The following is a 23986-nucleotide window of genomic DNA, read 5'->3' as shown; positions in this document are numbered from 1 at the left end:
AATAAAATAAAAATCAACCAAAGCTTTTCTGCATGTTGTCTTGGGTTATCAGGATTAATATGCAGGAAGAAAGACTAGAGCTAGTGGTTACTAAATGAAAGCAAGGAAGAGAATTTCCTGTAAAATGAGGGAGATGAACACTTTTCCTTTACTCTAGAGGAATTTTAATCCAGAAACATGCCTGCTCTGGCAAGGGATCAGATCCAAAGATCTTCTAGGTCTACGTGATCCAGCTTGAACGCAGATGAATCATATGCCTTTCATCCTTCTGGCTGTAAAACAAATGCATTCCTAGCACACACATTTAATTTCAAACAATGAAAGTAAAATTAGTTTATAGAAGGAAGCATCCTTGTTTGAGAGTGATAGACCAGCAAAGTGACAAATCAGAGAAAGGCTTAACAGAAAGAATTAGAAGGTTCGATGCCCCACAGTAGGGGAATGCCAGGACAGGGAAACAGGAATGGATGCTTGGTGAGCAAGGGGAGGGGGATGGGATTTTGGAGGGGAAACCAGAAAAGGGGATAACATTTGAAATGTAAATTAAAACTATATAATAAAAAATAATAAAATAAAATAATTAAGAAGTTAAAAAAATTAGATCAGAGATAGGACATGGCCCAACATTCATGAGAAGAGACAGAAAAGAGAGGCTACTTAAGAGCAGCACAGAGTGAGTCAGGTGAGGCGGGCAGGTCAGTGAGTACAGCTCAGTTGAGTTCAGGCAATGTAGTAGACCTCAGCTGAGTTAAGTTCAGTACAGTTTGGTGCAGTCAATACAGTCAGTGTAGTTCAGTTTGTGGAATTCGGAGGCAGGTTTTCCAAGCAGAGCACTTCAGTGAGAAGCTAAAAGAAGCCAATTTGAATAAGTCTGTTTGGAGAGGAGATTTCAACCAGAATAGCTGAGTTTAACCAGCCACCCCAGAATTCAGAAAGGACCAGAAAGGGTGAGCTTATTCAGGAGAAAGCCTTCAAGATGACAATTACATCTGGTAAACAAAAGTATGATTTATACTTTACCTTTTAGAATTCTTTGGAGTCAGTAGATTTTAAAGTCTGAATACAAATATCCAAAGTAAATAAAGAAGCAAAGATGAACTACTAATAACTCTGAGTATTCCTTCATGCTTAACTACCCAGTCTTAGACTTAGAAATTTGAGTCTCCTTACAATTTGATTACATCTACAGTATAAAGAAGGTATATGTTTAAAATTGTCATTCTTGGGGACTGAAAGATCTGAAGGGCATTTCTTAAAGACACAGTATTATAAAGCAGCAAAAACATGATTTAAATTATATTTTCAATCCCATCACTTCCAACCAAAAAGTCATTCATTCAAGCCAATGGAATTTGCAATTTTATTATTTAGATAGCCAGCAAAGTTGTAAATAAAAGGCTACTTATGGAAGATTATGGAGAAGGATTTCGACAACTCAGAAGTTCAGGCTCATAGCACTGACTCTAGACATGAGGAACCAGTCACTTTTCCTGAGCCAAGACATGACTTTCTTGAAAGTTAGGTGTGACTCATTCTAAACCCTTGAAAAGAGGATGTTGTTCATCACATAGACACCAAAAAATAAAAAACCTGCATTCACATTCTTCACTGACATTTGTCAGTTTTACTTCCTGCTTATTTCCATTTGGTCTCTGAAATCTCACCCTAGACCAGAAGCATTTATGTCTCTGTCATATAGAAGCTGTCCTGGATCTTGACATATGTTCTTTGGGAGACTCTAGGTCAAAACGTGGCCTTCTGGGTTTTAGGTAGAGCGCTGATACTGGGATTATTTGCTAAATGCTTGTGGTCCATGATGCAAGGTTCCATTCCTCCTCCCCTCTCTCCCCAGTATTGTGTTTTCAGTTATTTTTATATAGTGAATATTAAGTCTTCCCTATATCCTGTCATGTTCTGTAGCATAAAAATGAGGAATATGCATCCCCCTCAATTTTGAGTTATCATTAGCAAGTTGAGAACCACAATTCCATCAAAATGATTGTACAGTGGGAATGAATAAAGAACAACCTGAATAGCACATTTCACAACAAGATATAAGAAAGGTCGGAAGAGGGAGGCTTCAGGCTCAGAGATGGACACTATACTAGGGTTCAGTACAGAGAGTGTAGATACAGTGGCAGGTGGTGGAGAATTACAAGGGCAACAGAAATTGGAAAGAACAAAGGTAGCCCTGCACATCAGATTTTAGAAGCCTATATATGAGCTATGAACCCATGAGTTTATGAAGCAAGGAAGATATTGGCATGTGCTGGAAGATGGTCATTGTGTACTTGTAAAATAAACTGGGATACAGGTAAGACAAACAGCCTGATGGACATTAAGATAGGCCTGGTTTATTTCTTGAGAATCCTTATACCTTGATAGAAAATGCTATATCCCTATGCTGTTAAATATAATTTACAGTATTAAAACATAGAATGAAAATGTTATAATATGGTAGAATTAAAAATACCATTCTATACTTCTAAACTTTATTCTTAAGAGTAAAGTTATATACAATTTTATTGAATACTAAATTTTCTCTCCCTCCCTCTCTCTTCTCTCTCCTCTCTCTTTCCCTCCCTCCCTCCCTCTGCTTCCCTCTCTTCTTCCCTCCCCCCTCTTCTAGTTCTTGCTGGCAGATCCCTAAATTGGTTACTGAACTAAATTATTGTGATGAAAAGATAGCCCTTGCAGAAAACTCCACAAAATTCAAATCTCGAATATCACAATTTAATCTTTAGCATTGAATGTTGATTCACCAGATACACATGCTTAGATAGTGACATCTAAGATACCTGCTCAAGGAAATTAATGAGCTGGCATGGTTATGCTGCGATTCTGTGACAGCATAGCTTATGCTTGAAGAAGTTTTTATGACATCTGTACATAAGTGTGGAGCCTGTGAGTGAACTATTTGGCTATGACTTTCCTCCCTGACCTAAGTGCTGGCCCACTCTGCTCTCTTGAGATGATTCCTTCTGCTTTATAGAGTTCTTGGAAGAGTGAGGCAGAAAAGTAAACCGCTTTGAAGTAGGTGTCTCAACAAGGCAGAGTGGAAAGGAGCAGAAAGTACAAGGTTTTTTGTCTAAGAAAGACACAACAGTAGGCTCTTACTTCTCTGTGGGATTGATTCCTACCTTGCAATGTGACCATATTGTACAAGGTCACAGACAAGGACATCACTATAAATCAATACCCAGGTGCTTACTTTTTGCACTGTCCAACAATTTCCCTGACAGAAATTCCTGGGGCTCTTGTCCAAAAACTCAGTATCTCTAATTTGAATTGTTCGGCTCTTGTGATAAAACTCTGGAACCTCTCCTTTTGTCCCTATTATGATGCCACTCTATCAAATATATACCCAACCTGTTGATCTGCATTTCCATCCTTCACACATAACTTAAATCATACAGTGTGCTCTGTGACCTTATGAAAGTACTTGTCATGTCTGACTCTATGACTTCAAATGTTTCTTAGAAAAAATCTTCATAATCAGAAGCTGGTCTCTTATTTTGGCCATTTGAATACAGAACAGAGAATATAATTCCTAATTTGAATTTTCTCCCAACTTCTCTCCTACCCTGTTTCTTCCTCTTCTACATGTATTTTCTACTCACATCTTGTATTTCTATAAATAAGAACTGTCTTTCTTTCATGTCTCATTGGTAGTAAGTGTGGCCTTCTCTTCCATAGATAATGGATATTTATTATTTAAATCCCAGTGATGACCTCATGACCTCTCCCATTGAGGTTTTTTTTTTTTTTGAATGTTTGAGGGCTAGAATAGTTGTTCTTACATTGAACCTTGGTATCCCTGTGATTTTCCCTATTGATAGACTAATAAAATTCTATGTACTGTTCCTATTTCCCTCTGATCAAGAACATATGAGCTGTTTGTTTGAAGCATAACTTGGCTTTAGTGTAATTGATGGCAATATACCTCATCATTTCAATGACAACTTCTTATTCCCTTTAGTATGTGAGATGTAAGCATTGATAATAATTAACATTCCAATTTTATGACATTAAGAACTAATGCGGAACTTCCCATGGAGAAAATATGATTTGTTTATTGCATTCTATTCTTAGCTCCTTGACATGAGCAGGAGTAGCAGAGGACATTCACACTCAACAAATCCCTATGAGCACTTCTTTTTATTTTTTTCAGCCAGCCCCCAGGAATTTCAATATGCTCTATCTTCTCAGTGGGAAACAAGTCTAAATGAATCACTCCCAGTAGGAGGCAGTTATAAGCTTTTCCCATCTCTTGTTCCTGTGATTGGAAAAGGAGACCTAGAAGTGGGAGGATTATAAGCAAAAAAGAGATGGGGTTTCTGCTTCAACATAAAGAGCCTGAATAGAATTCTGATAGAAAAAATAGCAACCTGGGTTCTTTGGGTCAAGTTCAGACCATCAGTCTTAGCACAAGTCATCTCTCTAGCTATATATTTTTTCTTATTGTTGCCAATTTGCTTAATGCTGTTATTATACATAGTGCTCCATGGTCAGTGTTATTGTTATTAATATAACAAGCCAAAGTAATTGCTTTATTAATGATTGCCTAAAGCTTAAAATTAGAATGGCAATTGACTTGTTAAGAACAACTGAATCCACAGGATCAGGGTATTAGTTCGCCTATCCCCTTCTGTCCCTGGTACCCCTCCCTCCTCCCCTGTTGCCGCCTCTTGCCTTCAGGAGTGGGAGACCTGCTCCACATCTGGTACAGAGAGGATACCACTTCCTGAGGCTCTCTAGAGTACCAACAGGAAAAGGGTATTGGATGTGGGAGCCCTGCACCACGTCTGGCACGGAGAGGAGAGGACACTGCTTCCTGAGGCCCTCTAGAGAACTGACAGGAGCAGGGCCATTGGAAAGAAAGAGAACCCTAGGAGCACAGAAACATAGACCCGCAGGATAGAGAAGATAGTGTCAGCAAGACCAGCTAACACCAGAAATAACAAGATGGCCAAAGGCAAATGCAAGATCATTACCACCAGAAACCAAGGCAACATGGCACCATCAGAACCCAGCTCTTCCACAACAGCAAATGCTGTCTACCCCAAAACATCAGAAAAGCAGGAACCATATTTGAAATCACATCTCATATCGCTAATGGAGGACTTCAAGAAGGACATAAATAAGTCCCTTAAAGAAATACAAGAGAACATGGGTCAACAGGCAGAAGCACAAAAATCCATTAAAGAAAGACAAGAGAATTTTGATCAAAAGGTAGAAGGCCTTAAAGAGGAAACACAAAAAGCTCTTAAAGAAATATGGGAGAATATGGGTCAACAGGTTGAAGCCCTTAAAGAGGCAATGCAAAAATCCCATAAGGAATTATGGGAGAACATGTGTCAACATGCAGAAACCCATAAAGAAGAATCACAAAAATCCCTGAAAGAAACACAGGAGAGCATGGATCAACAGGTAGAAGCCCTTAAAGAGGTAACACAAAAATTCCTTAAAGAGTTTCAGGAAAAAAACAAACAAACAAGTAAAGGAACTGAACAAAAATATCCAGGATCTAAATCTGGAAATAGAATCAAGAAGGAAATCACAAAGTGAGACATCTCTGAAAATAGAAAACCTTGGGGAAAATTCAGGAGTCATAGATGCAAAGCATCAACAACAGAATACAAGAGATAGAAGAAAGAATCTCTGATGCTGAAGATTCCATAGAAATCATTGACTCAACAGTCAAAGAAAATGCAAAACGCAAAAAGCTTGTAACCCAAAACATCCAAGAACTCCAGGACACAATGAAAAGACCAAACCTAAGGATTATAGGAATAGAAGAAAGGGAGGTTTTACATCTTAAAGGCCCAATAAATATCTTCAACAAAATTACAGAAGAAAACTTCCCTAACCTAAAGAAAGAGATGCCCATGAACATACAGGAAGCCTACAGAACTCCAAACAGATTGGACCAGAGCAGAAACTCCTCCCATCACATAATAATCAAAACACCAAATGCACTAAACAAAGAAAGAATATTGAAAGCAATGGGAGAAAAAGGTCAAGTAACATATAAAGGCAGACCTATCAGAATTATACCAGACTTTTCACCAGAGACTATGAAAGCCAGAAGAGACTGGGCAGATATCATACAGACCCTAAGAGAACATAAATGTCAGGCCAGATTACTATACCCAGCAAAACTTTCAATTACCATAGATGGTGAACACGAGACATTCCATGACAAAAGCAAATTTACACAGTATCTTTCCACAAATCCAGCTAAGCAAAGGATAATGGGTGGAAAATACCAACACAAGACAGCAAACCACACTATAGAAAAATCAATAAGGTAATCTTTCATCAAACCCAATAGAAGATAGCTACACAACCAGAATGTCCACTTTAACTAAGAAGATAACAGTAAGCAACAATCACTTTTCCTTAATATCTCTTAATATCAATGGTCTCAACTCCCCTATAAAGAGACATAGACTAATGGACTAGATACGTAAACAGGACCCAACATTTTGCTGCATAAAAGAAACCCACCTCAGCGACAAAGACAGGCACTATTTAAGAGTCAAAGGATGGAAAACAATTTTCCAAGCAAATGGTCCCAAGAAACAAGTTGGAGTGGTCATTCTTATATCATATAAAATCAACTTTCACCCAACGTTGTCAAAAAAGATAAAGAGGGACACTTCATACTGGTCAAAGGAAAAGTCTACCAAGAGGAACTCTCAATTCTTAACATCTATGCTCCCAATGTAAGGGCACCCACATTCATAAAAGAAACTTTACTAAAGCTCAAAGCACACATTGCACCCCATACAATAATAGTGGGAGACTTCAATACCCCACTGTCAAAAATGGATAAGTCATGGAACAAGAAACTAAACAGAGATATAGTGAAACTAACTGAAGTTATGGACCAACTGGATCTAACAGATATTTATAGAACATTCCACCTAAAGCAAGAGAATATACCTTCATCTCAGCACGTCATGGTACCTTTTCCAAAACTGACCATATAATTGGTCACAAAAGAGGCCTCAACACATATAAAAATATTGAAATTATTCCATGTATCTTATCAGATCACCACGGCCTAAGGGTGGTCTTAAGCTCAAACAAAAGCAATGGAAAGCACACATACACATGGACTTTGAACAATGTTCTTCTCAATGATAGCTTGGTCAAGGAAGAAATAAAGAAAGATATTAAAGACTTTTTAGAATTCAATGAAAATGAAGATACATCATACCAAAATTTATGGGACACAATGAAAGTAGTGCTAAGAGGAAAACTCATACCTCTGTGTGCCTCCAAAAAGAGAATGGAAAGAGCTTACATCAACAGCTTCACAGTGCACTTGAAGGCCCTAGAACAAAAGTAAGCCAATAACCCCAAGAGGAGTAGACGACAGGAAATAATCAAACCTAGATCCGAAATCAACCAAGCAGAAACAAAAAGAGCTATACAAATAATCAACAAAACAAGGAGCTGGTTCTTTGAAAAAAATCAACAAGATAGATAAACCTTTAGCCAGACTAACCAGGGGACACAGAGACAGTATCCAAATTAATAAAATCAGAAATGAAAAGAGACACATAACAACAGAAACTGTGGAAATTCAAAAAATCATCAGATCCTACTACAAGAGTTTATACTCAACAAAATTGGAAAACCTGGATGAAATAGACAATTTTCTAGATACATGCCAGGTGCCAATGTTAAAACAGGATCAGATAAGCCATCTAAATAGTCCCATAAGCCATGAGGAAATAGAAGTAGTCATTAATAGTCTCCCTTCAAAAAAAAGCCCAGGACCAGATGGGTTTAGCAGGGAATTCTATCAGATTTTCAAAGAAGAGTTAATACCGATACTCTTCAAACTTTTCCATGAAATAGAAACTCAAGGAACACTACCCAACTCATTCTATGAAGCCACAATCACTCTTATACCTAAACCAAAGACCAAACAAGGAAGGAGAACTTCAGACCAATCTCCCTCATGAACATTGATGCAAAAATACGGAACAAAATCCTGGCCAACAGAATCCAAGAATGTATCAGAACTATAATTCACCACAATCAGGAAGGCTTCATCCCAGGGATGCAGGGATGGTTCAATATATGGAAATCTGTCAATGTAATTTGCTACATAAACAAACTAAAGGAAAAAAAAAAAACACATGGTCATTTCACTAGATGCTGAAAAGGCTTTTGACAAAATTTAGCATCCTTTCATGATAAAAGTCTTGGAGAGATCAGGAATCCAAGGCCCATACCTAAACATAGTGAAAACAATATACTGCAAATGGGTAGCCAACATCAAACTAAATGGAGAGAAACTTGAGGCAATCCCACTAAAATCCAGGACCAGACAAGGCTGGCCACTCTCTCCCTATCTATTCAATATAGTACTTGAAGTCCTAGCCAGAGCAATCAGGAAGCAAAAAGAGGTAAAAGGAATATAAATTGGAAAGGAAGAAGTCAAACTATCACTATTTGTAGATGATATGATAGTATACTTAAGCGACCCCAAGACTGCCACCAAGGAGCTCCTAAAGCTGATAAACAACTTCAGCAAAGTGGCTGGATATAAAATTAACTCAGGAAAATCAGTAACCTTCCTCTACTCAAAGGATTAAACAAGATGAGAACGAAATTAGGGAAATGACACCCTTTACAATATTCCCAAATAATATTTCATACCTAGGCATGACCCTGACAAAGCAAGTGAAGGGTCTATATGATATGAACTTTAAGCCTCTGAAGAAAGAAATCAAGAAAGTCTCAGAAGATGGAAAGATCTCCCATGTTCATGGATTGGCAGGATCAATATAGTAAAAATGGCCATCTTGCCGAAAGCAATCTACAGCTTCAATGCAATCCCCATCAAAATCCCAAATCAATTCTTCATAGATCTAGAAAGAGCAATTCCCAAATTTACCTGGAATAATAAAAAACCCAGGATAGCAAAAACTATTCTCCACAACAAAAGATATTCTGGGGAATCACTATCCCTGCCCTAGAGCTCTACTACAGAGTGATAGAGATAAAAAAAAAAAAATGTTTGGTATTGGCATACAGACAGGCAGGAAGATCAATGGAACAGAATTGAAAACCCTGAAAAAAACCCACACATGTACAGTCACTTGATATTTGACAAAGGAGCTAAAAAAAAAAAAAAACTCCAGTGGAAAAAAGACAGCATTAACTGGAGGTCTGCATGCAGAAAAATGCAAATCGATCCATTCTTATCTCCTTGTACAAAGCTCAAATCCAAGTGGATCAAAGATTTACACATAAAATCAGACACTCTGAAGCTTATAGAGGAGAAAGTGGGGACAAACCTTGAACACATGGGCACAGGTGAAAAGTTTCTGAACAGAACACCAATGGCTTATGCTCTAAGAACAAGAATTGACAAATGGGACCTCATAAAACTTCAAAGCTTCTGTAAGGCAAAGGATATAGTCAATAGGACAAAACGGCAACCAACAACTTGGGAAAAGATCTTTACTAACCCTACATCCAATAGAGGGCTAATATCCAATGTATACAAAGAACTCAAGAAGTTGGTCTCCAGAGAATTAAATAACCCTATTAAAAATGGGGTACCGAGCTAAACAGGGAATTCTCAACTGAGGAAACTCAAATGGCTCTAAAGCACCTAAAGAAATGTTCAGCATCCTTAGTTATCAGGGAAATGCAAATCAAAACAACACTGAGATTCTACCTTATACCAGTCAGAATGGCTAGGTTGAAAAACTCAAGGAACAGTAGATACTGGAGAGGATGTGGGAAAAGAGGAACACTTCTCAATTGTTGGTGGGATTGCAAGCTTGTAAAACCACTCTGGAAATCAGTTTGGCGATTCCTCAGAAAATTAGACATAGTACTACCTGTGGACCCAGCTATACTACTCCTGGGCATATACCCAGAAAGTGCTCCTACATGTAATAAGGGCACATGCTCCACTATGTTCATAGCTGCCTTATTTATAACAGCCAGAAGCTGGAAAGATCCCAGATGTCCCTCAACAGAGGAATGGATACAGAAACTGTGGTATATATACACAATGGAGTACTATTCAGCTATTAAAAACAATGAATTCATGAAATTCTTAGGCAAATGGATGGAACTAGAAAGTGTCATCCTGAGCGAGGTATCCCAGTCACAAAAGAAAGCACATGGTATGCACTCACTAATAAGCGGATGCTAGTTCAAAAGCTCAAAATAAACAAGTTGCAGTTCACCCAGCACAGGAAGCTCCAGAAGAATGACTTAAGTGAGGGAGCTATGGTTCCTCTAAGAAAAGGAACAAAATGCTCACAGGAGCAACAAGGGAGGCAATGTGTGGAGCAGAATAAAGGCCACCCAGTGAGTGCCCTACCTGGGGATTCATCCTATCAATAGTCAGCAAACCCTGACACTAAGATGAGAAGCATGTACCAAAAGGAGCATGCCATGGCTGTCTCCAGAGGGGCCCTGCCAGAGTTTTACAAATTCAGAAGCAGAAACTAGCAACCAAGCTTGGACTGAGCTTGGGGTCCCCAACGGAGGATCTGGAGTATTGTCTGGAGGAGCTGAAGGGGTATATAGCCCCATGGGAAAAACAATGACTTCGGACACCCAGACACCCCAAGACTCCCAGGGACTGAATCATCAACCAAGGGGTATACATGGTTCCAGCCAAAAATGTGGAAGAGGAATGCCTTTTGGGGCATCAGTGGGAGGAGTTGTCTTTGGTCAGGTAAAGGTTCAATAGAGGCCACAACAAAGGGAAACAGATGGGGGGAGGGGAAGTTGGGGGGGTGGAGGTGCGACTGTGTTGGGTAGAGGGGCATATACATGGAGGCAGGGGGAAGGAGGAGGGGTAGGGAATCATTGGGGAGGGGGGCTTTTGGGAGGGGGAAATTGGGAAATGTTTTACCATTGGCAATGTAAATGAAGAAGATACTCAATAAAAAAAAAAGAAAAAGAAAAAAAGAACAATTGAATTCATATGCCTAAGCTTTGTATGTTTATAAAGGGCTAGTCACAAAAGGCGCCTATTTTATGACACAGTATTTTAAACATAGACATAGTGCATGTGATCCTAGATGATGTCTTGTCCATGTGAAGAAAAGGAGTCTGACTTTCCCAAAAGGGAAGAGGCTTACTCACCTCCATACCCATCCATCTACATTGCTGAATGGTAGAATCAATTTACCAGCTTCCATTGCAAGAAGAGTTGCACTGATTTCTGACTAGTTTGCATGCAAGAAGAGGGTCTGTTAAGAATGTAGTTGCCTTGAGCCATCTATGGAACCTGAATCTTCCTGCAAGTGTCAGAAAGTAGTATTTCAGTCAGGAGAAAATCTTCCAGTTTAATGTTCTCTGGCCACTTAGCAAGGTGAGTGCAGTTTCCCTTTTCGTGTGATAATTTCGTGTCTTTCTAAACTCCACAACCTATCCTCTGAGTCATAGACCTAAAATTTGAACAGCAATTATTCAAGTAGCTCCAAAGGGAGTCTGCTGCTATAGAGTATTCTACGTCACTCAGAGGATATGACCAAAGGAGGAATTCTATCTGGTGTGACCTCAGTATGATCTTTAGATGTCTCACAAACCCAAATTCTCTATCAACAGTATGAGCCAGTTAAAACATTATAGGAATAGCTCATCAGAGCCCAAGGGATTTTTCTTGGTTCCCCTATGGCCTTGGTTTGAAATAATAATGAACAATTAACAAATATTTGCCACCCAGGGTATGTACTAGGCCCTTAGATACCATCACAACACTTCAAAACAAGTATGCAGGCATACTTATAAATCTAATGAACCTTTAAGCCTAAGGGAAAACAGACACAAACAACTTAATCTAGCAACATGAAGGTCATAGTCTAAGAATATTGCAGAGGTTCAGAGCTTAAAATCAATCAGTTCTACTTGATCAACACACAATCTAATGCATTGTCTTATCCATATAATTTGAGTTTCAATGTTGTGTATATAAAATAGGGTTAGTGTAACATTCTAAGTATATGATGTTGCTGTGAAAGATAAGCATATAACTCATGTGAACTACAGTAGATACTACTGCAGCAAGTCCTTGGGAAACAACACCTACTCATTGCATTATTATTACCAAGAAGGTCAAGGTCAGACAGTGTATATACAGTGGGAGAAGTAAGTCTCTGTAGGAAAAAAAATGTTTCCAAAGCAGTGACATCTAACTGTAAGGATAAATTATGTGTTATGGTAGAGGGGAAAAGGAGATTAGGTGCTTTTAGAGGGGACAGGCAAGAAGAACCACCTGGGCAATGTACACAGCACCAAACAAGTGAGTGGAAATAAATGTGATTCCGGGTTGTCTGAAAAAAAGGTCACTTGTAAAGTGCTCACTACATAATCATGAAAGCTTACATTTGAATCCACAGAACACATGTAAAGTTGAATGCAGTAGTTCATGTCTGTAATTCCAGAGCCTCTATATTGGCGGAGGCGAGACAGAGGGAAGAAAACACTTCAAAGATAGTGAACCACCTAGCCCAGCACATACAGCAGCACTGATCCTGTTTCAAACCAGTTTTGAGGTTATCTTCTGAACACCACACGTTTGATGTGGCACTATATATACTTTATATACTAAATACACTATACACACTAGCATTTGCATATTAGACTGAGGACTAAGATTGCATATTCACAGAGAGAAAGATACATACACATACATACATACACACACACACACACATGACTTTAACATGAAAGGGAAAGAATATGCATGGAATTTGAAGTTCAGTTATAGACCTCAAGATTCAGTCTAAGTACAAGGAATGCCTGTCCCAATGGACCTATTCCTCAGTTTTAATAATTGCTTTCTTTATGACCAAAGAAGGGCCCAAGGCTCTCATCTTTCCTGGATTTCATCAATGTCCTCCTAGCTTCTATTTCAGTTTTCCCTTATTTGCCCCCTTCTAGCAATTTAATATCCAACCATCAAGGACCAAAGTAATCTCTCTAAGCCATCAAGGACCAGCGTAATCTCCCTAAAGTATAATCAGATTATGTTATCTGCTATTTAAGGCTCTAAGCAGTTTTCTTTTCACTTAAAAAAAAATCCAGATTTTTATGTATGCAACCTTATATAACCAGATTATTCTATCTTAATCACTCTGACTCAGTTCAAAAATTCTCCTTTCCATGCTTTCTGGCTTCTTCAGATAGAAACAAAACAAACAGCACTGTTCTCCATACACAGACTGGAGTTCAATTTTGAGATGATGTGTCACAACCTAAGTGCATCCCCTGTATTGATGTGTCGCTTTTCTGGTCGTCTTCCCCTCCCTAGAGGACACATCCCACCAGGCTGCAGAGTTCTGTCTGCTACACTCATATATGTTCCCTATGAAAATGAAACAATGTATGATGCTGGGAAGAGAACAACATCTGCTTTGGTTGCCAGTTAAAGAACCTTTTTTTTTCTTTTACTTCTATTCGACTACTTTATCTGTCCCTAAATTGATGTGGGTTCATCCTAATGCTACTTTTAAATTCCTCTGTACCAAGCTGTTAACCACTGAGCTATACTTATTGAAAATCCCAGCACCTTTGGGAGTCTGAATTTCTTTAGCCTATTACTACTAATTCTAGTCGCTAACATCATCGTTGTCATCAGTCTTTATTGCCACATCCATGGTTCCATCTCATGAGAACAGCTGTTTCTTTCACACACACCTCCCATAACCTACATATGTCTGTTTTCTTGTTTAAGCCTCAGAATAGGCACAATTTATTTTCCTTACATTTGATATGGAAAAAATGATGGATTAGTGCTTAGTCTAAACAGAAGGAGTGAGTTTCAGGCTTGGGATTGCTTGGTCTGAAATGCTTGCTTTCCCTAGGCAAACCAACCTCTTACCATCTATTCCCATCTCCTTGGCTCACACACATTGTCTGACTCGAAGTTCCTAGTTCGCCACCATCTCTTAGATTCTATTTTTTAAAAAATCAGTTCATTCTATGTCTTCTACCAACAACATTTACCTTTGAAGTGTCCCTCCTTGTTCAGTCTTTACAGATTCGGTACAATATATCATCAACAGTTCCTAATCAAAAGTATCCTCCCAACTGGAGAATGCTGAGAATATAAAACTAGATTGGTGAATGGAGACTATTAAACTCACTGGAAGAGGGCTCTCGCTGTCCCTATGAAATCTCTAGAGACCTTGTTTTCTCTAGAAACTTCTGTCTTGATATAACTTAAAACATTCAAAGCTCAGAAAAATACCAACGGATGTGTACATGTCTTATAGTCCAGTCTTGGCTCTCCAATTCCTTTGCAAAGATTTTTTTTTTAACAAAAACTAAGAGACTTTCTTGAGATCAGTATGTTGATAGAGAGCTTTGTGTTTGCATGATGTGAGCCACAACAGAGCCCAGTGCACTAACCCCTGCTTCTGGAACTCACTACTAATAAGACAAAGGGTGGCAGATCTAAGTTAAATCTCTGGCATCTCAAGGGGAGAAAAAAAATGTCAGAAAAACATGCCTAGCATTCTCTTTCCCTTGTCAAGCAAATTGGTATTCTGCTGATCCTGTTTCTGAAATATCTTGCAATTCAAGCCATTACAGGGAGAAAACACTTATTTGTCATGACTTCCCTAGGATGAGGAGATGTGCTCTGTCAAAGATGATTTTTCAGACGTAATCCATCCAAGAGCAGATTGCTATTTGTGTTAATTACTATGTGACAACTCAGATTTCTCCAGAGAACCCCCTAATTTTCATGGCTTATTTAAAGCAAGGATGAACATGTCTACCAAGCTGTAAGTGGGATATGGGTCACACATTTCTTCTGCTGGACCTCTGCCCTAAGTGGTTTTGTAAGATGCTTATTTCAGATATGGCCAAATGTTGTTTCATGTGGTCAAGCTTCTTTCTTATGGATTTTCTAACATGGATTTCCTCTACACTTGTGAAGGAAAAAATCCCCTTGGAAAGAGAAGCTTTTCATAAGCATTTTGAGAGGGAAATGTCTAAATTGCTAAGTCTCTTGTTAACTCATTAGAGTAGAAGTTTCCATTGTTTGCTATAGTACTTATGTACTTACTGTCCCTAGTCCTCCAGGACTACCATTTTTTTTTTTTTTTAAAAAAAAGCACACACATAGAGAGAAGAAATGAATCAAAAGCATGTGAATACCAAACAAATTTAGTATATGATTATAAAACTGAATCTCTGTGTCAATGACGCAATGTAGCTTTCACATAGGTTTCAGAGCTTTGGACACTTTAGTTCAGTAAGTACATACTGCTACATAAAAACCACCATGCTCCTCTCTGCATAACACTACCCTCCTCCTTCTACCCCCCTCTAACTCAAAGGATAGAAATGTCAAACTCCTTCTTGATGCTCTTTTGTTCTTTTGACATGGTCACTGTTCTCCAGAATAAGTAAATTCAGAAATCTTTCCCATGTTTACCAAAGCCTTAGTGTTTGTGTTCCCCCCTCAAGTTTTTTTGAGATTATATTATAATTATATCATTTCTCCTTTCCATTTCCCTCCTCCAAACCATCCCATATTCTCCTTCCTGCTCTTTTAAATTCAGACATACACATACATACATACATATATACATACATACACACATATACATACAGACACAAAACAATATATTCCTTAATACATAAATACAATCGACTCTGTTTGTATATTGTTACTTGTATGTCTGTTTTTAGGGCTGTTCATTTGGAACTAGATAACCAGTTGGTATTCTCTTCCCTAGGAAGATTATTTTTTCCGCTCTCATGTTCCCTGAATTCCGTAGTTGACTATAGTTTTTTTTGTTTGATTTTTTGTTTATTGTTTATGTGTATGTGTGCATGTGTTTCAAGTTGAGGCCTTTTATATCCTATGCCCGTGTCCAATCCACTTTGTCATAACTATTTTTCAGTTCATGTTTATGCAGTCACACTGGTTCTAATAATCATTCTAACACCTCTTCTGTAATGTTCCCTGAGCCTTAGGTATCAACTGCACATTTGTCCAAGGATACGAAACTTATAAGTATAGACTTAGGGTTGTAATGTAGGTCCTTCTGACCCAACTGTCCACTGAAGATGCTGCGGTATTTGGGGAACATATTGTCCTACTCATTTTGTCTCACTCAGACTCTGTGTCATTATCAAAGTGGTTTTTCAAATAAGTAACTAGATATTGTTCATTTTTACCAAGGAGTTACCCAGAGGAATACAGACATCACCTGCCTAACTTTGCAAAGTCAAGCAATTGTGTGCTGACTTAAGGGTTTAATACACTGCCTTTTCTGTAACAAACATCTACAAATTTTATGCATGTTTGAAAAAAGGGTAATATCTCAAACTCATGCCACTTAAACAGAAATGTGAATAAATTTTACTTTGAAGGATAGCCTCCTGACTTGCTCTCAGGGTGGTGAGCTAAAAGGGAGGACTCAGACCGATTTAGTTGATCACTTAAATTTTTCTGTCACTTCTGTCTCTAGCAAGATTGTGTGATCATGGTGGATCCACCATGAGTCATCACGCTTCCCAGGAAAGGAAGTCTGAGTCCCATAGGCCATAATGATTAGCAAAATGTTAACCTATAGTTCCTGAACATGATTACTCAAACGTGAATGTTAGTGTTGGTTGTTTCCAGAGTACCCTTGCAGGTTATTTTTGATTCTATCACGTGCAATAAAGTCACCTCTGTCAATACACATTGTCTTGATATATTGTCTCTTGTTTTCAGGAAGCTCATAGTGAAAATATTCCACAATTTAGCCAATGTACAGTTAGCCTAAATTGAACAGATGTCATTTTTTATACTATTTTCTCATTCGTTTAATCTATTCACTTAGTCTACCAATAGATCTGGATGCATATCCAGTACCAAGGACTGTGGTAGTCAACTAGGAAAAAACAATAAGCAAATGCTTTATGTCTCGTAGAAATTTAGAATCCAAAGTAAAGAAGGAAATGAGTATAAATGTAGATGTTTCTTGATGACAGTATCGCTTGTTGGGTCACTCCTACACTGAAAATACTGTAACCTGAAAATGAGTTTTGCCTACCTACCCTGCCAAACATCACCCTTAGCAACCGCAGCACTTTGTAAGGAGTTCACCATCATGACTGAGTTTGCAGTAGGGTGGCGACTAAAAGCTAAAGCACCCTTCTACTCTATCTTCTATATACCGTTCACTGCATGTACCGAAAAACTACACCAGGACAAGACAGAAATGAGAGGTGGGTGAGAGTAATTATAACAGCATGGTCAAGGAAATCTTTATTAGGCCAGTGACTATCATCCAGTACTCTCTGGAGAAAAAGCAGCCCAATATGAATACAAAAGCCTTAAGTGAGCGAGCCTTTAAAACCATCAAGAAATAGTAACTACAGATGGTACCAGAACCAAAGGTACTATATGGAATAAGATGAGAAATATTGTAATATTGAAGTTCTAAGCAAAGGGGGGCGATCGTTGCTTATGCAAGAAATGGCTGGAGAATGTTACATATTGCATCAGAGACTGGCATGATGGATATTAACTAGTACCTAATAGAATCACTGTGTCTACCTTGCTGAGTCTGGCCAAGAAAGGGGACAAGGACTGAATCAAGGAATATTCTTAAGAGAAACAAAATTAAATACAGAAACGGCAGTTAGTTTGACAAAAGACAGTAAGACAGAATTATAAAGATATTAACAAGTTGAAACATGAGTGCTACTAAATCTTCATTTCCCACTGCATCCTCACTAAAACCGATGTTAGTCTTTGTGGGTAACATTTTTGGCGGTGGCCAGGAGATGAAAGACTCACTATACACTCTGTATTTTTGTTACTATATCAGCATGCCTGGATCATCAAGCATGAAGGGCATGAAGAAATGTAGAGACTAGTCATCCATAACCACGTTTCCAAAGGCAGCCAGCTAGGGAGCAGAAGCCTAGGAAGAGCATTGGTGGTTTAGGTTTGCCCTAAAACCAAAGCAGCCCTGCTGTTCTCTAGACACCTGGAAAACGATGCAGCAGTTTGTTGTAATTTGTTCCATACCATTTGTTTACTGACACATGTACTATAGAAGCCAAATGCACATAATACTTATGTGTGTAGACCAGAATAACAAAAAAAAAAAAAAAAAAAAAAAAAAAAAAAAAAAAAAACAGGTTTTTTTACTTCTGGTTATTTGTAGAAGCAGATAATAAAGTCAATGACTAGCAATGAAGATCAGAGAGGCAACACCAGACTTTGAAGGAATAAATAGATAACTAAATGCACAACCATATAAAGTATACCTGGGGGAACAGGGAGGAAAGGGGCTCAATCCCGTCACTCATTAAGTCTCAGATGTCACAGGTTCTTAAGAGTGAGAAACGGGATACAATGAGTGGTAAGTGTATTGGGTTTTGTTGTTGTTTTGTTTTTGTTTTGTTTTGTTTTTTGTTTTTTCACAAACATCTAGCTCTACGAGACAAGTAGTAAGCCCATGCCAGATGTTGTGCCTGATATGGTGGTACACAGCTTTAATCCCAGCACAGATAAATACATGGGGATTTTATGGTATCCTTGAGGAGGAGGGCACTGAGGCATGGTGGTCTGAAACCTGTTATTTCATAGAGAAAGTTCTTTGAACCAAGATGCAGTAAGTATCAGGATAGCTCAGGACCATATTAAAAACTATTGCATTCTATTTATATTTGCACCTATAGGAAATGACTTACTTAGAATGCATGGTTCCTGGTAATAGTAAAAATATAAAACCACACAGTGGTCTGAATATTCCTTATATAGCACTGGCTTGCTGACAGGCTTAAGGAAAGAGCCTCTATGACAGCTCATTGCATGAATAGAAGCCACTGTGTGTCTCATCTTGCCTCTAACACAAATAATGTGATTATGAGCATGTGAAAGAACTCTTAAGAATTTAATCAGAATAATGTATTTATAGTATAACAGCCACATTATTAAAGTTATATACTTCAATTCACAAAAAGCTTAAAATAAAAAAAACTTACAATATTAAAATCATTTTAGAATAATCACATGATATAGTTTTGTGATTATGTGATTGTGATGTTTGTACACACACATACACACACACACACACACACACACACACACACACACACACACAATACCTATAGGTATTCTCTAAGACCAGTGTGTCTCTGCTTTATAGAAGAAACTTCTGCAGCAAACAGCTCTAGAACAGCATGGTTATAAACCTTGGTGTTCCATGGCTTGATCTTCTTATGGAGTTAAATTCTGTTTTTAACACTCAGAATTTCATAATAACTATAATAAGGGATAAACTATGTATGTGTCTGAGCAGAAACATCATAGATTTCTGTCTTTTCCTGTATCAGCTAGCTAGTTTATGGAAATAAAAAAATTAAATGGTTGATATTTCTTGAAGGAATGCTAACTTCTCAAAATAGTTCTAAGAACCTAATTCCAATGTAGTAGTGAAAAAAGCAGTATCATTTCTACTTTGTAGATTAACACACTGATGAACACCAACACTTGTAAACCAATACCATCCTAAAAACAGTCCAAATACAAGCTACCCACTGTGCCTGGCACATGATACATATTCAGGAAACATTCCTTTCTCTCTTCTTACATGATCTAACATGTATATGTCAAATAATAATTCAGATTTGCTTACAAATCTTTCAATTAAAAAAAAGATCAACTATATTTGCAAAGGGGGGAGGGCATTATGAACAAGCCAAGGTGTCATAGCCGTTTCACTCACAATGCCTCGACAAACATGCTTACAGATACTCATGGAGGGAACAGATATAACCAGATCATGGACATTCATCTGCCTCAGCTCACGACATTCAAATACTATGTCAGTCTTCAAAATTTTACATAGGTCAGAAATGCTAGAATGAAACAGATATCCACAACTAGAGGCACCTAGCAGGAATGCTGTGCATCCAATTCAGGGGGAAGGAAAACCCAGAAATTCCATGAGTAAGTGAAGAACTTAGGAAAGAAAGAGTAGGAAGGCAGCATAGACTTCGTAGATGGGCACAGCAGTGAGTAGTAAGTGAAAATGGAGATCCATACATTGAGACCCTAAAGCAACAAAAGAACCCATTACTATACTGACTCATCGTATCCAAAGACAAAAAAACTAGGAAATGTCTCTATGATGGTTTGTATAAGCTCCACCCACAGAGTGGCACTATGAGGAGATGTGGCACTGTTGCAGTAGGAGGGTCACTGTGGGTATGGGTTGTAAGTCCCTCATCCTAGCTGCTTGGAAGCTAGTAACTGTTAGCAGCCTTAAGATGAAGATGTAGAACTCTGAGCTCCTTTTGTGCCATGCCCGCCTGGATGCAGGCATGTACCTGTCTTGATGATAATGGACAGAACCTCTGAACCTATAAGTGAGCCCCAATTAAATGTTGTTTGTTATAAGACTTGCCTTGGTCAAAGTGTCTGTTCACAGCAGTAAAACTCTAAGACGGTCTCCTACTCATTGTCAGTTGGGGGTTGTCTCCAGGGGAAATTTCTCCCAGCATTCTGGCATGTCTCTACCCTACTTGTGGGTAGATCATACTTTGGGCAGCAAGTTCTCAGATGCAGAACCCTGCATCTTTGCAGAAGTATTGATTGGAAAAATTGACTGATGAAGGGGTAGGAACAATGCAATAATTGCTGCAGAAAGAGAAAATGAGAAGGCAAATAGGGTTAAGTTTGAAGATTTAACACATTAGCAGCATGACACCTTGACCATCTTGCATTATGAATATTATAACAATGTGCACATTAAAAACCTCTATTCATGTAGGATAAAATATGAAACTGAAAAACTTGTAGGACAGGCACTGAAGTCTAGAGAAATGTCTCTGGAGTTAATAATACCTGCTCTTCAGGGTAATGGAATTAAATTCTGAGCATCCATATTGTCTGGCTCTAAACCAACTACAACTCTAGCTCCAGGATATCTGATGTCCCTTTCCGACCTCTGCAAGTACCCGCCTCCACACTCACCAAAACATACCCACCCATGTAAATAAAGGTTTTAGAAAAATATTTTTTAAAAAATGAACTGGTGCTAAGTTCATTTTCTTGAACCAGGGTTTTGGATTCCAGTATAGGAGAATGGCTATGGTTATCAACCAGGGCCTCACACATCCCAGGGAGGGCTTTACCACAGAGATATACAACAGCCCACCTTGAAATGTTTTCTTTTTTTTAATTTTCTTTTTTATTAGATATATTTTTATTTATATTTCAAATGATTTCTCCTTTCCTAGATCCCTCCTCCCCAAAAGACCCATAAGCCCTCTTCCCTTCCCCTGTTCCCAAATCAACCCCCTCCTGCTTTCCTGTCCTGGTATTCCCCTACACTGTTGCATTGAGCCTTTCCAGGACCAGAGGCCTCTCCTTCCTTCTTCTTGGGCATCATTTGATATGTGAGTTGTGTCTTGGGTATTCTGAGCTTCTGGGCTAATATCTGCTTATCAGTGAGTACATACCATGTGGGTTCTTTTGTGATTAGGTTAACTCATTTAGGATATTTTCCAGTTCCATTCATTTGCCTAAGAATTCCAAGAATTAAATTCATTGTTTTTAATAGCTGAGAAGTATTCCATTGTGTAAATATACCACATTTTCTGTATCCATTCCTCTGTTGAGGGACATCTAGGTTCTTTCCAGCTTCTGGCTATTATAATTAGGGCTGCTATGAACATAGTGGAGCATGTGTTCTTAATACATGTTGGGGAATCCTCTGGGTATATGCCCTGGAGTGGTATAATGGGGTCCTCCAGTAGTATCATGCCCATTTTTCTGAGGAACCGCCAGACTGATTCTTGAAATGTTTTCTAAGCAATGAATACAATGCTATTTCTTATAAATGGGACTACCTTAAATTAGCTCTATTTTCCAATGTAAAACTTCCAAAATATTTACTATTGTAAGTGAATTATGTTTTGTTTACATATAGAAGGTAATATATATATATTTGATATATATATATCAAAGTCTCTCCTCTTTATTTATTATATTTGTTTCTAGTATAATGAATTTAGATGAAAATTCATGGGACATGATGATTGATAATGATTTTAACAATGTAGTTTCCAACATATGGCTGTTCTTAATTTCAAATCCTTAGAAAACTCCAGAGCATAAGAAGGAAAAGTTCATAAGTGGGTCTGAGAAGGATCTTTTAAGACACAAGAAGCTAGGGGTGAGTGGGAGGACAGGGGAAGAGAAGGGGGCTTGCGGGACTTTCGGGGAGTGGGGGGGGGCTAGAAAAGGGGAAATCATTTGAAATGTAAATAAATTATATCGAATAATAAAAAAAAAGAAAAAAAAAGACACAAGAAGCAACAAATCACATCACTTTCAAAGGACTTGTTGGCTAATGAAAGGACAGATACAAGAGTGCTGTATCTACAGACCATTGAAAAGTAATTAAATTCCAGCTAAAAGGAAGAGGCAAACCAATGCCATACTTAGCCACTGGGCAGTCTATATGCCTATATTCAAAGGGCATCCATCTATTCCCACATGAGTTCTTGATGTCACCTCTGTTCTTATTTTTTAATTGTGAGATTATGTAGCATGGAATTAACCACCTTAACTATTCAACACAATCATCTCTCACTTGTTTTGGATTAAGGAGAAATTACTCCTTTAAAATTAGTTTTGACAGTTACAATCATACAGAGAATGTATTTTGCTCACATTCACTCCCACCACTCTCTGTTATACCTCAGCCAACTATTGCTGTCTGTTCCCCTATCTCTATATCTTTATGTATGTATTCAGTAGCCAAAGCTGGTCCATGATTTCAACAGCCAGGACATATCCAGAAGACAATTCATAGGACTCTCCATCTTTCAGCTTTTTCCATCTGATTCAGTTAGGGATAGATTGTAGTGTTCAAGTGCTAATTAAGATTACCTTAGACCAGAGACCATGGTGCTTCCTTGCAGGATATCTGTAAAGTTTTTACAGAAAATGTACTATTTTCTGAAAACACTGGTGATGTTTAGGTTAAAAAAAAATGGAAGAAAAATAAGCCACAACTTTCCTGATGAAAACATCCCAGTGACAAAGGAAATTACTGAAATGAAAACCCAAATTACAGGTTTTTGAGAAGCTCTATGAAGATGAGGAGACAGGAAGGTAGTAGTCTCCACAGCAAGTTACTATAAAGGCATGCATGGTTCTTGAATTCATTCATAGCATGAGGGAGGGGGGCATAGGCATGATAGCATCAGATCCTTCATGATACATGAAACAAGAAATCAAAATCATGCCACCAAGATGGGAGAGCACTGGTTTGATGAGTGCACACAGGAGTCATGTGTGTATAATATCAAATAAGAGGGGGAGTAAGTGGGGAGATGAAGACATGAACAGTGCTGTCATGCAGGTTCTCCATCTTACTTCAAGAACAACAATATTGATTTTTCTCTCCTGTGACTGTCCAAGGCAGTTACGGCCAGGAGCACAGGGAGCACAGGAGTTGCAGAGCAACTGGGGCAGGGTCCTTCTGGGCTCCATCTGCAACTAGGAGTTGGGCTGCTCCACAGCCCTCTCTGCCAGGGGAGAGCTGGTCTGAGACAGGTTTGCAGACCCACAAGTGGGACAAGCTCCAGCCAGAGACAGAGGGATCAACTTAACACCAGAGATAATGAAATGCCTAAAGGCAAACATTACCAATAGAAACCAAGGCAACATGGCATCCAAACCTAGTTCTTCCACAACAGCAAGTCCTGGATACCCCAACACACCTGTAAAGCAAGATTTGGATTTAAAATCACAGCTCATGATGCTGAGAGAGGACTCCAAGAAGGATATAAATAACTCAGTTAAAGAAATACAGGAGAACACAGGCAAACAGGTAGAAGCCCTTAATGTGGAAACACAAAAGTCCCTTAAAGAATTATAGGAAAACACAACCAAACAGGTGAAGGAATTGAACAAAACCATCCAGGATCTAAAAATGGAAGTAGATAGAATAAAGAAATC

This window comes from Apodemus sylvaticus, chromosome 17 (assembly GCF_947179515.1).
Source record: "Apodemus sylvaticus chromosome 17, mApoSyl1.1, whole genome shotgun sequence".
In the NCBI taxonomy this organism is placed as follows: Eukaryota; Metazoa; Chordata; class Mammalia; order Rodentia; family Muridae; genus Apodemus; species Apodemus sylvaticus.
This window is presented reverse-complemented; position numbering follows the sequence as displayed.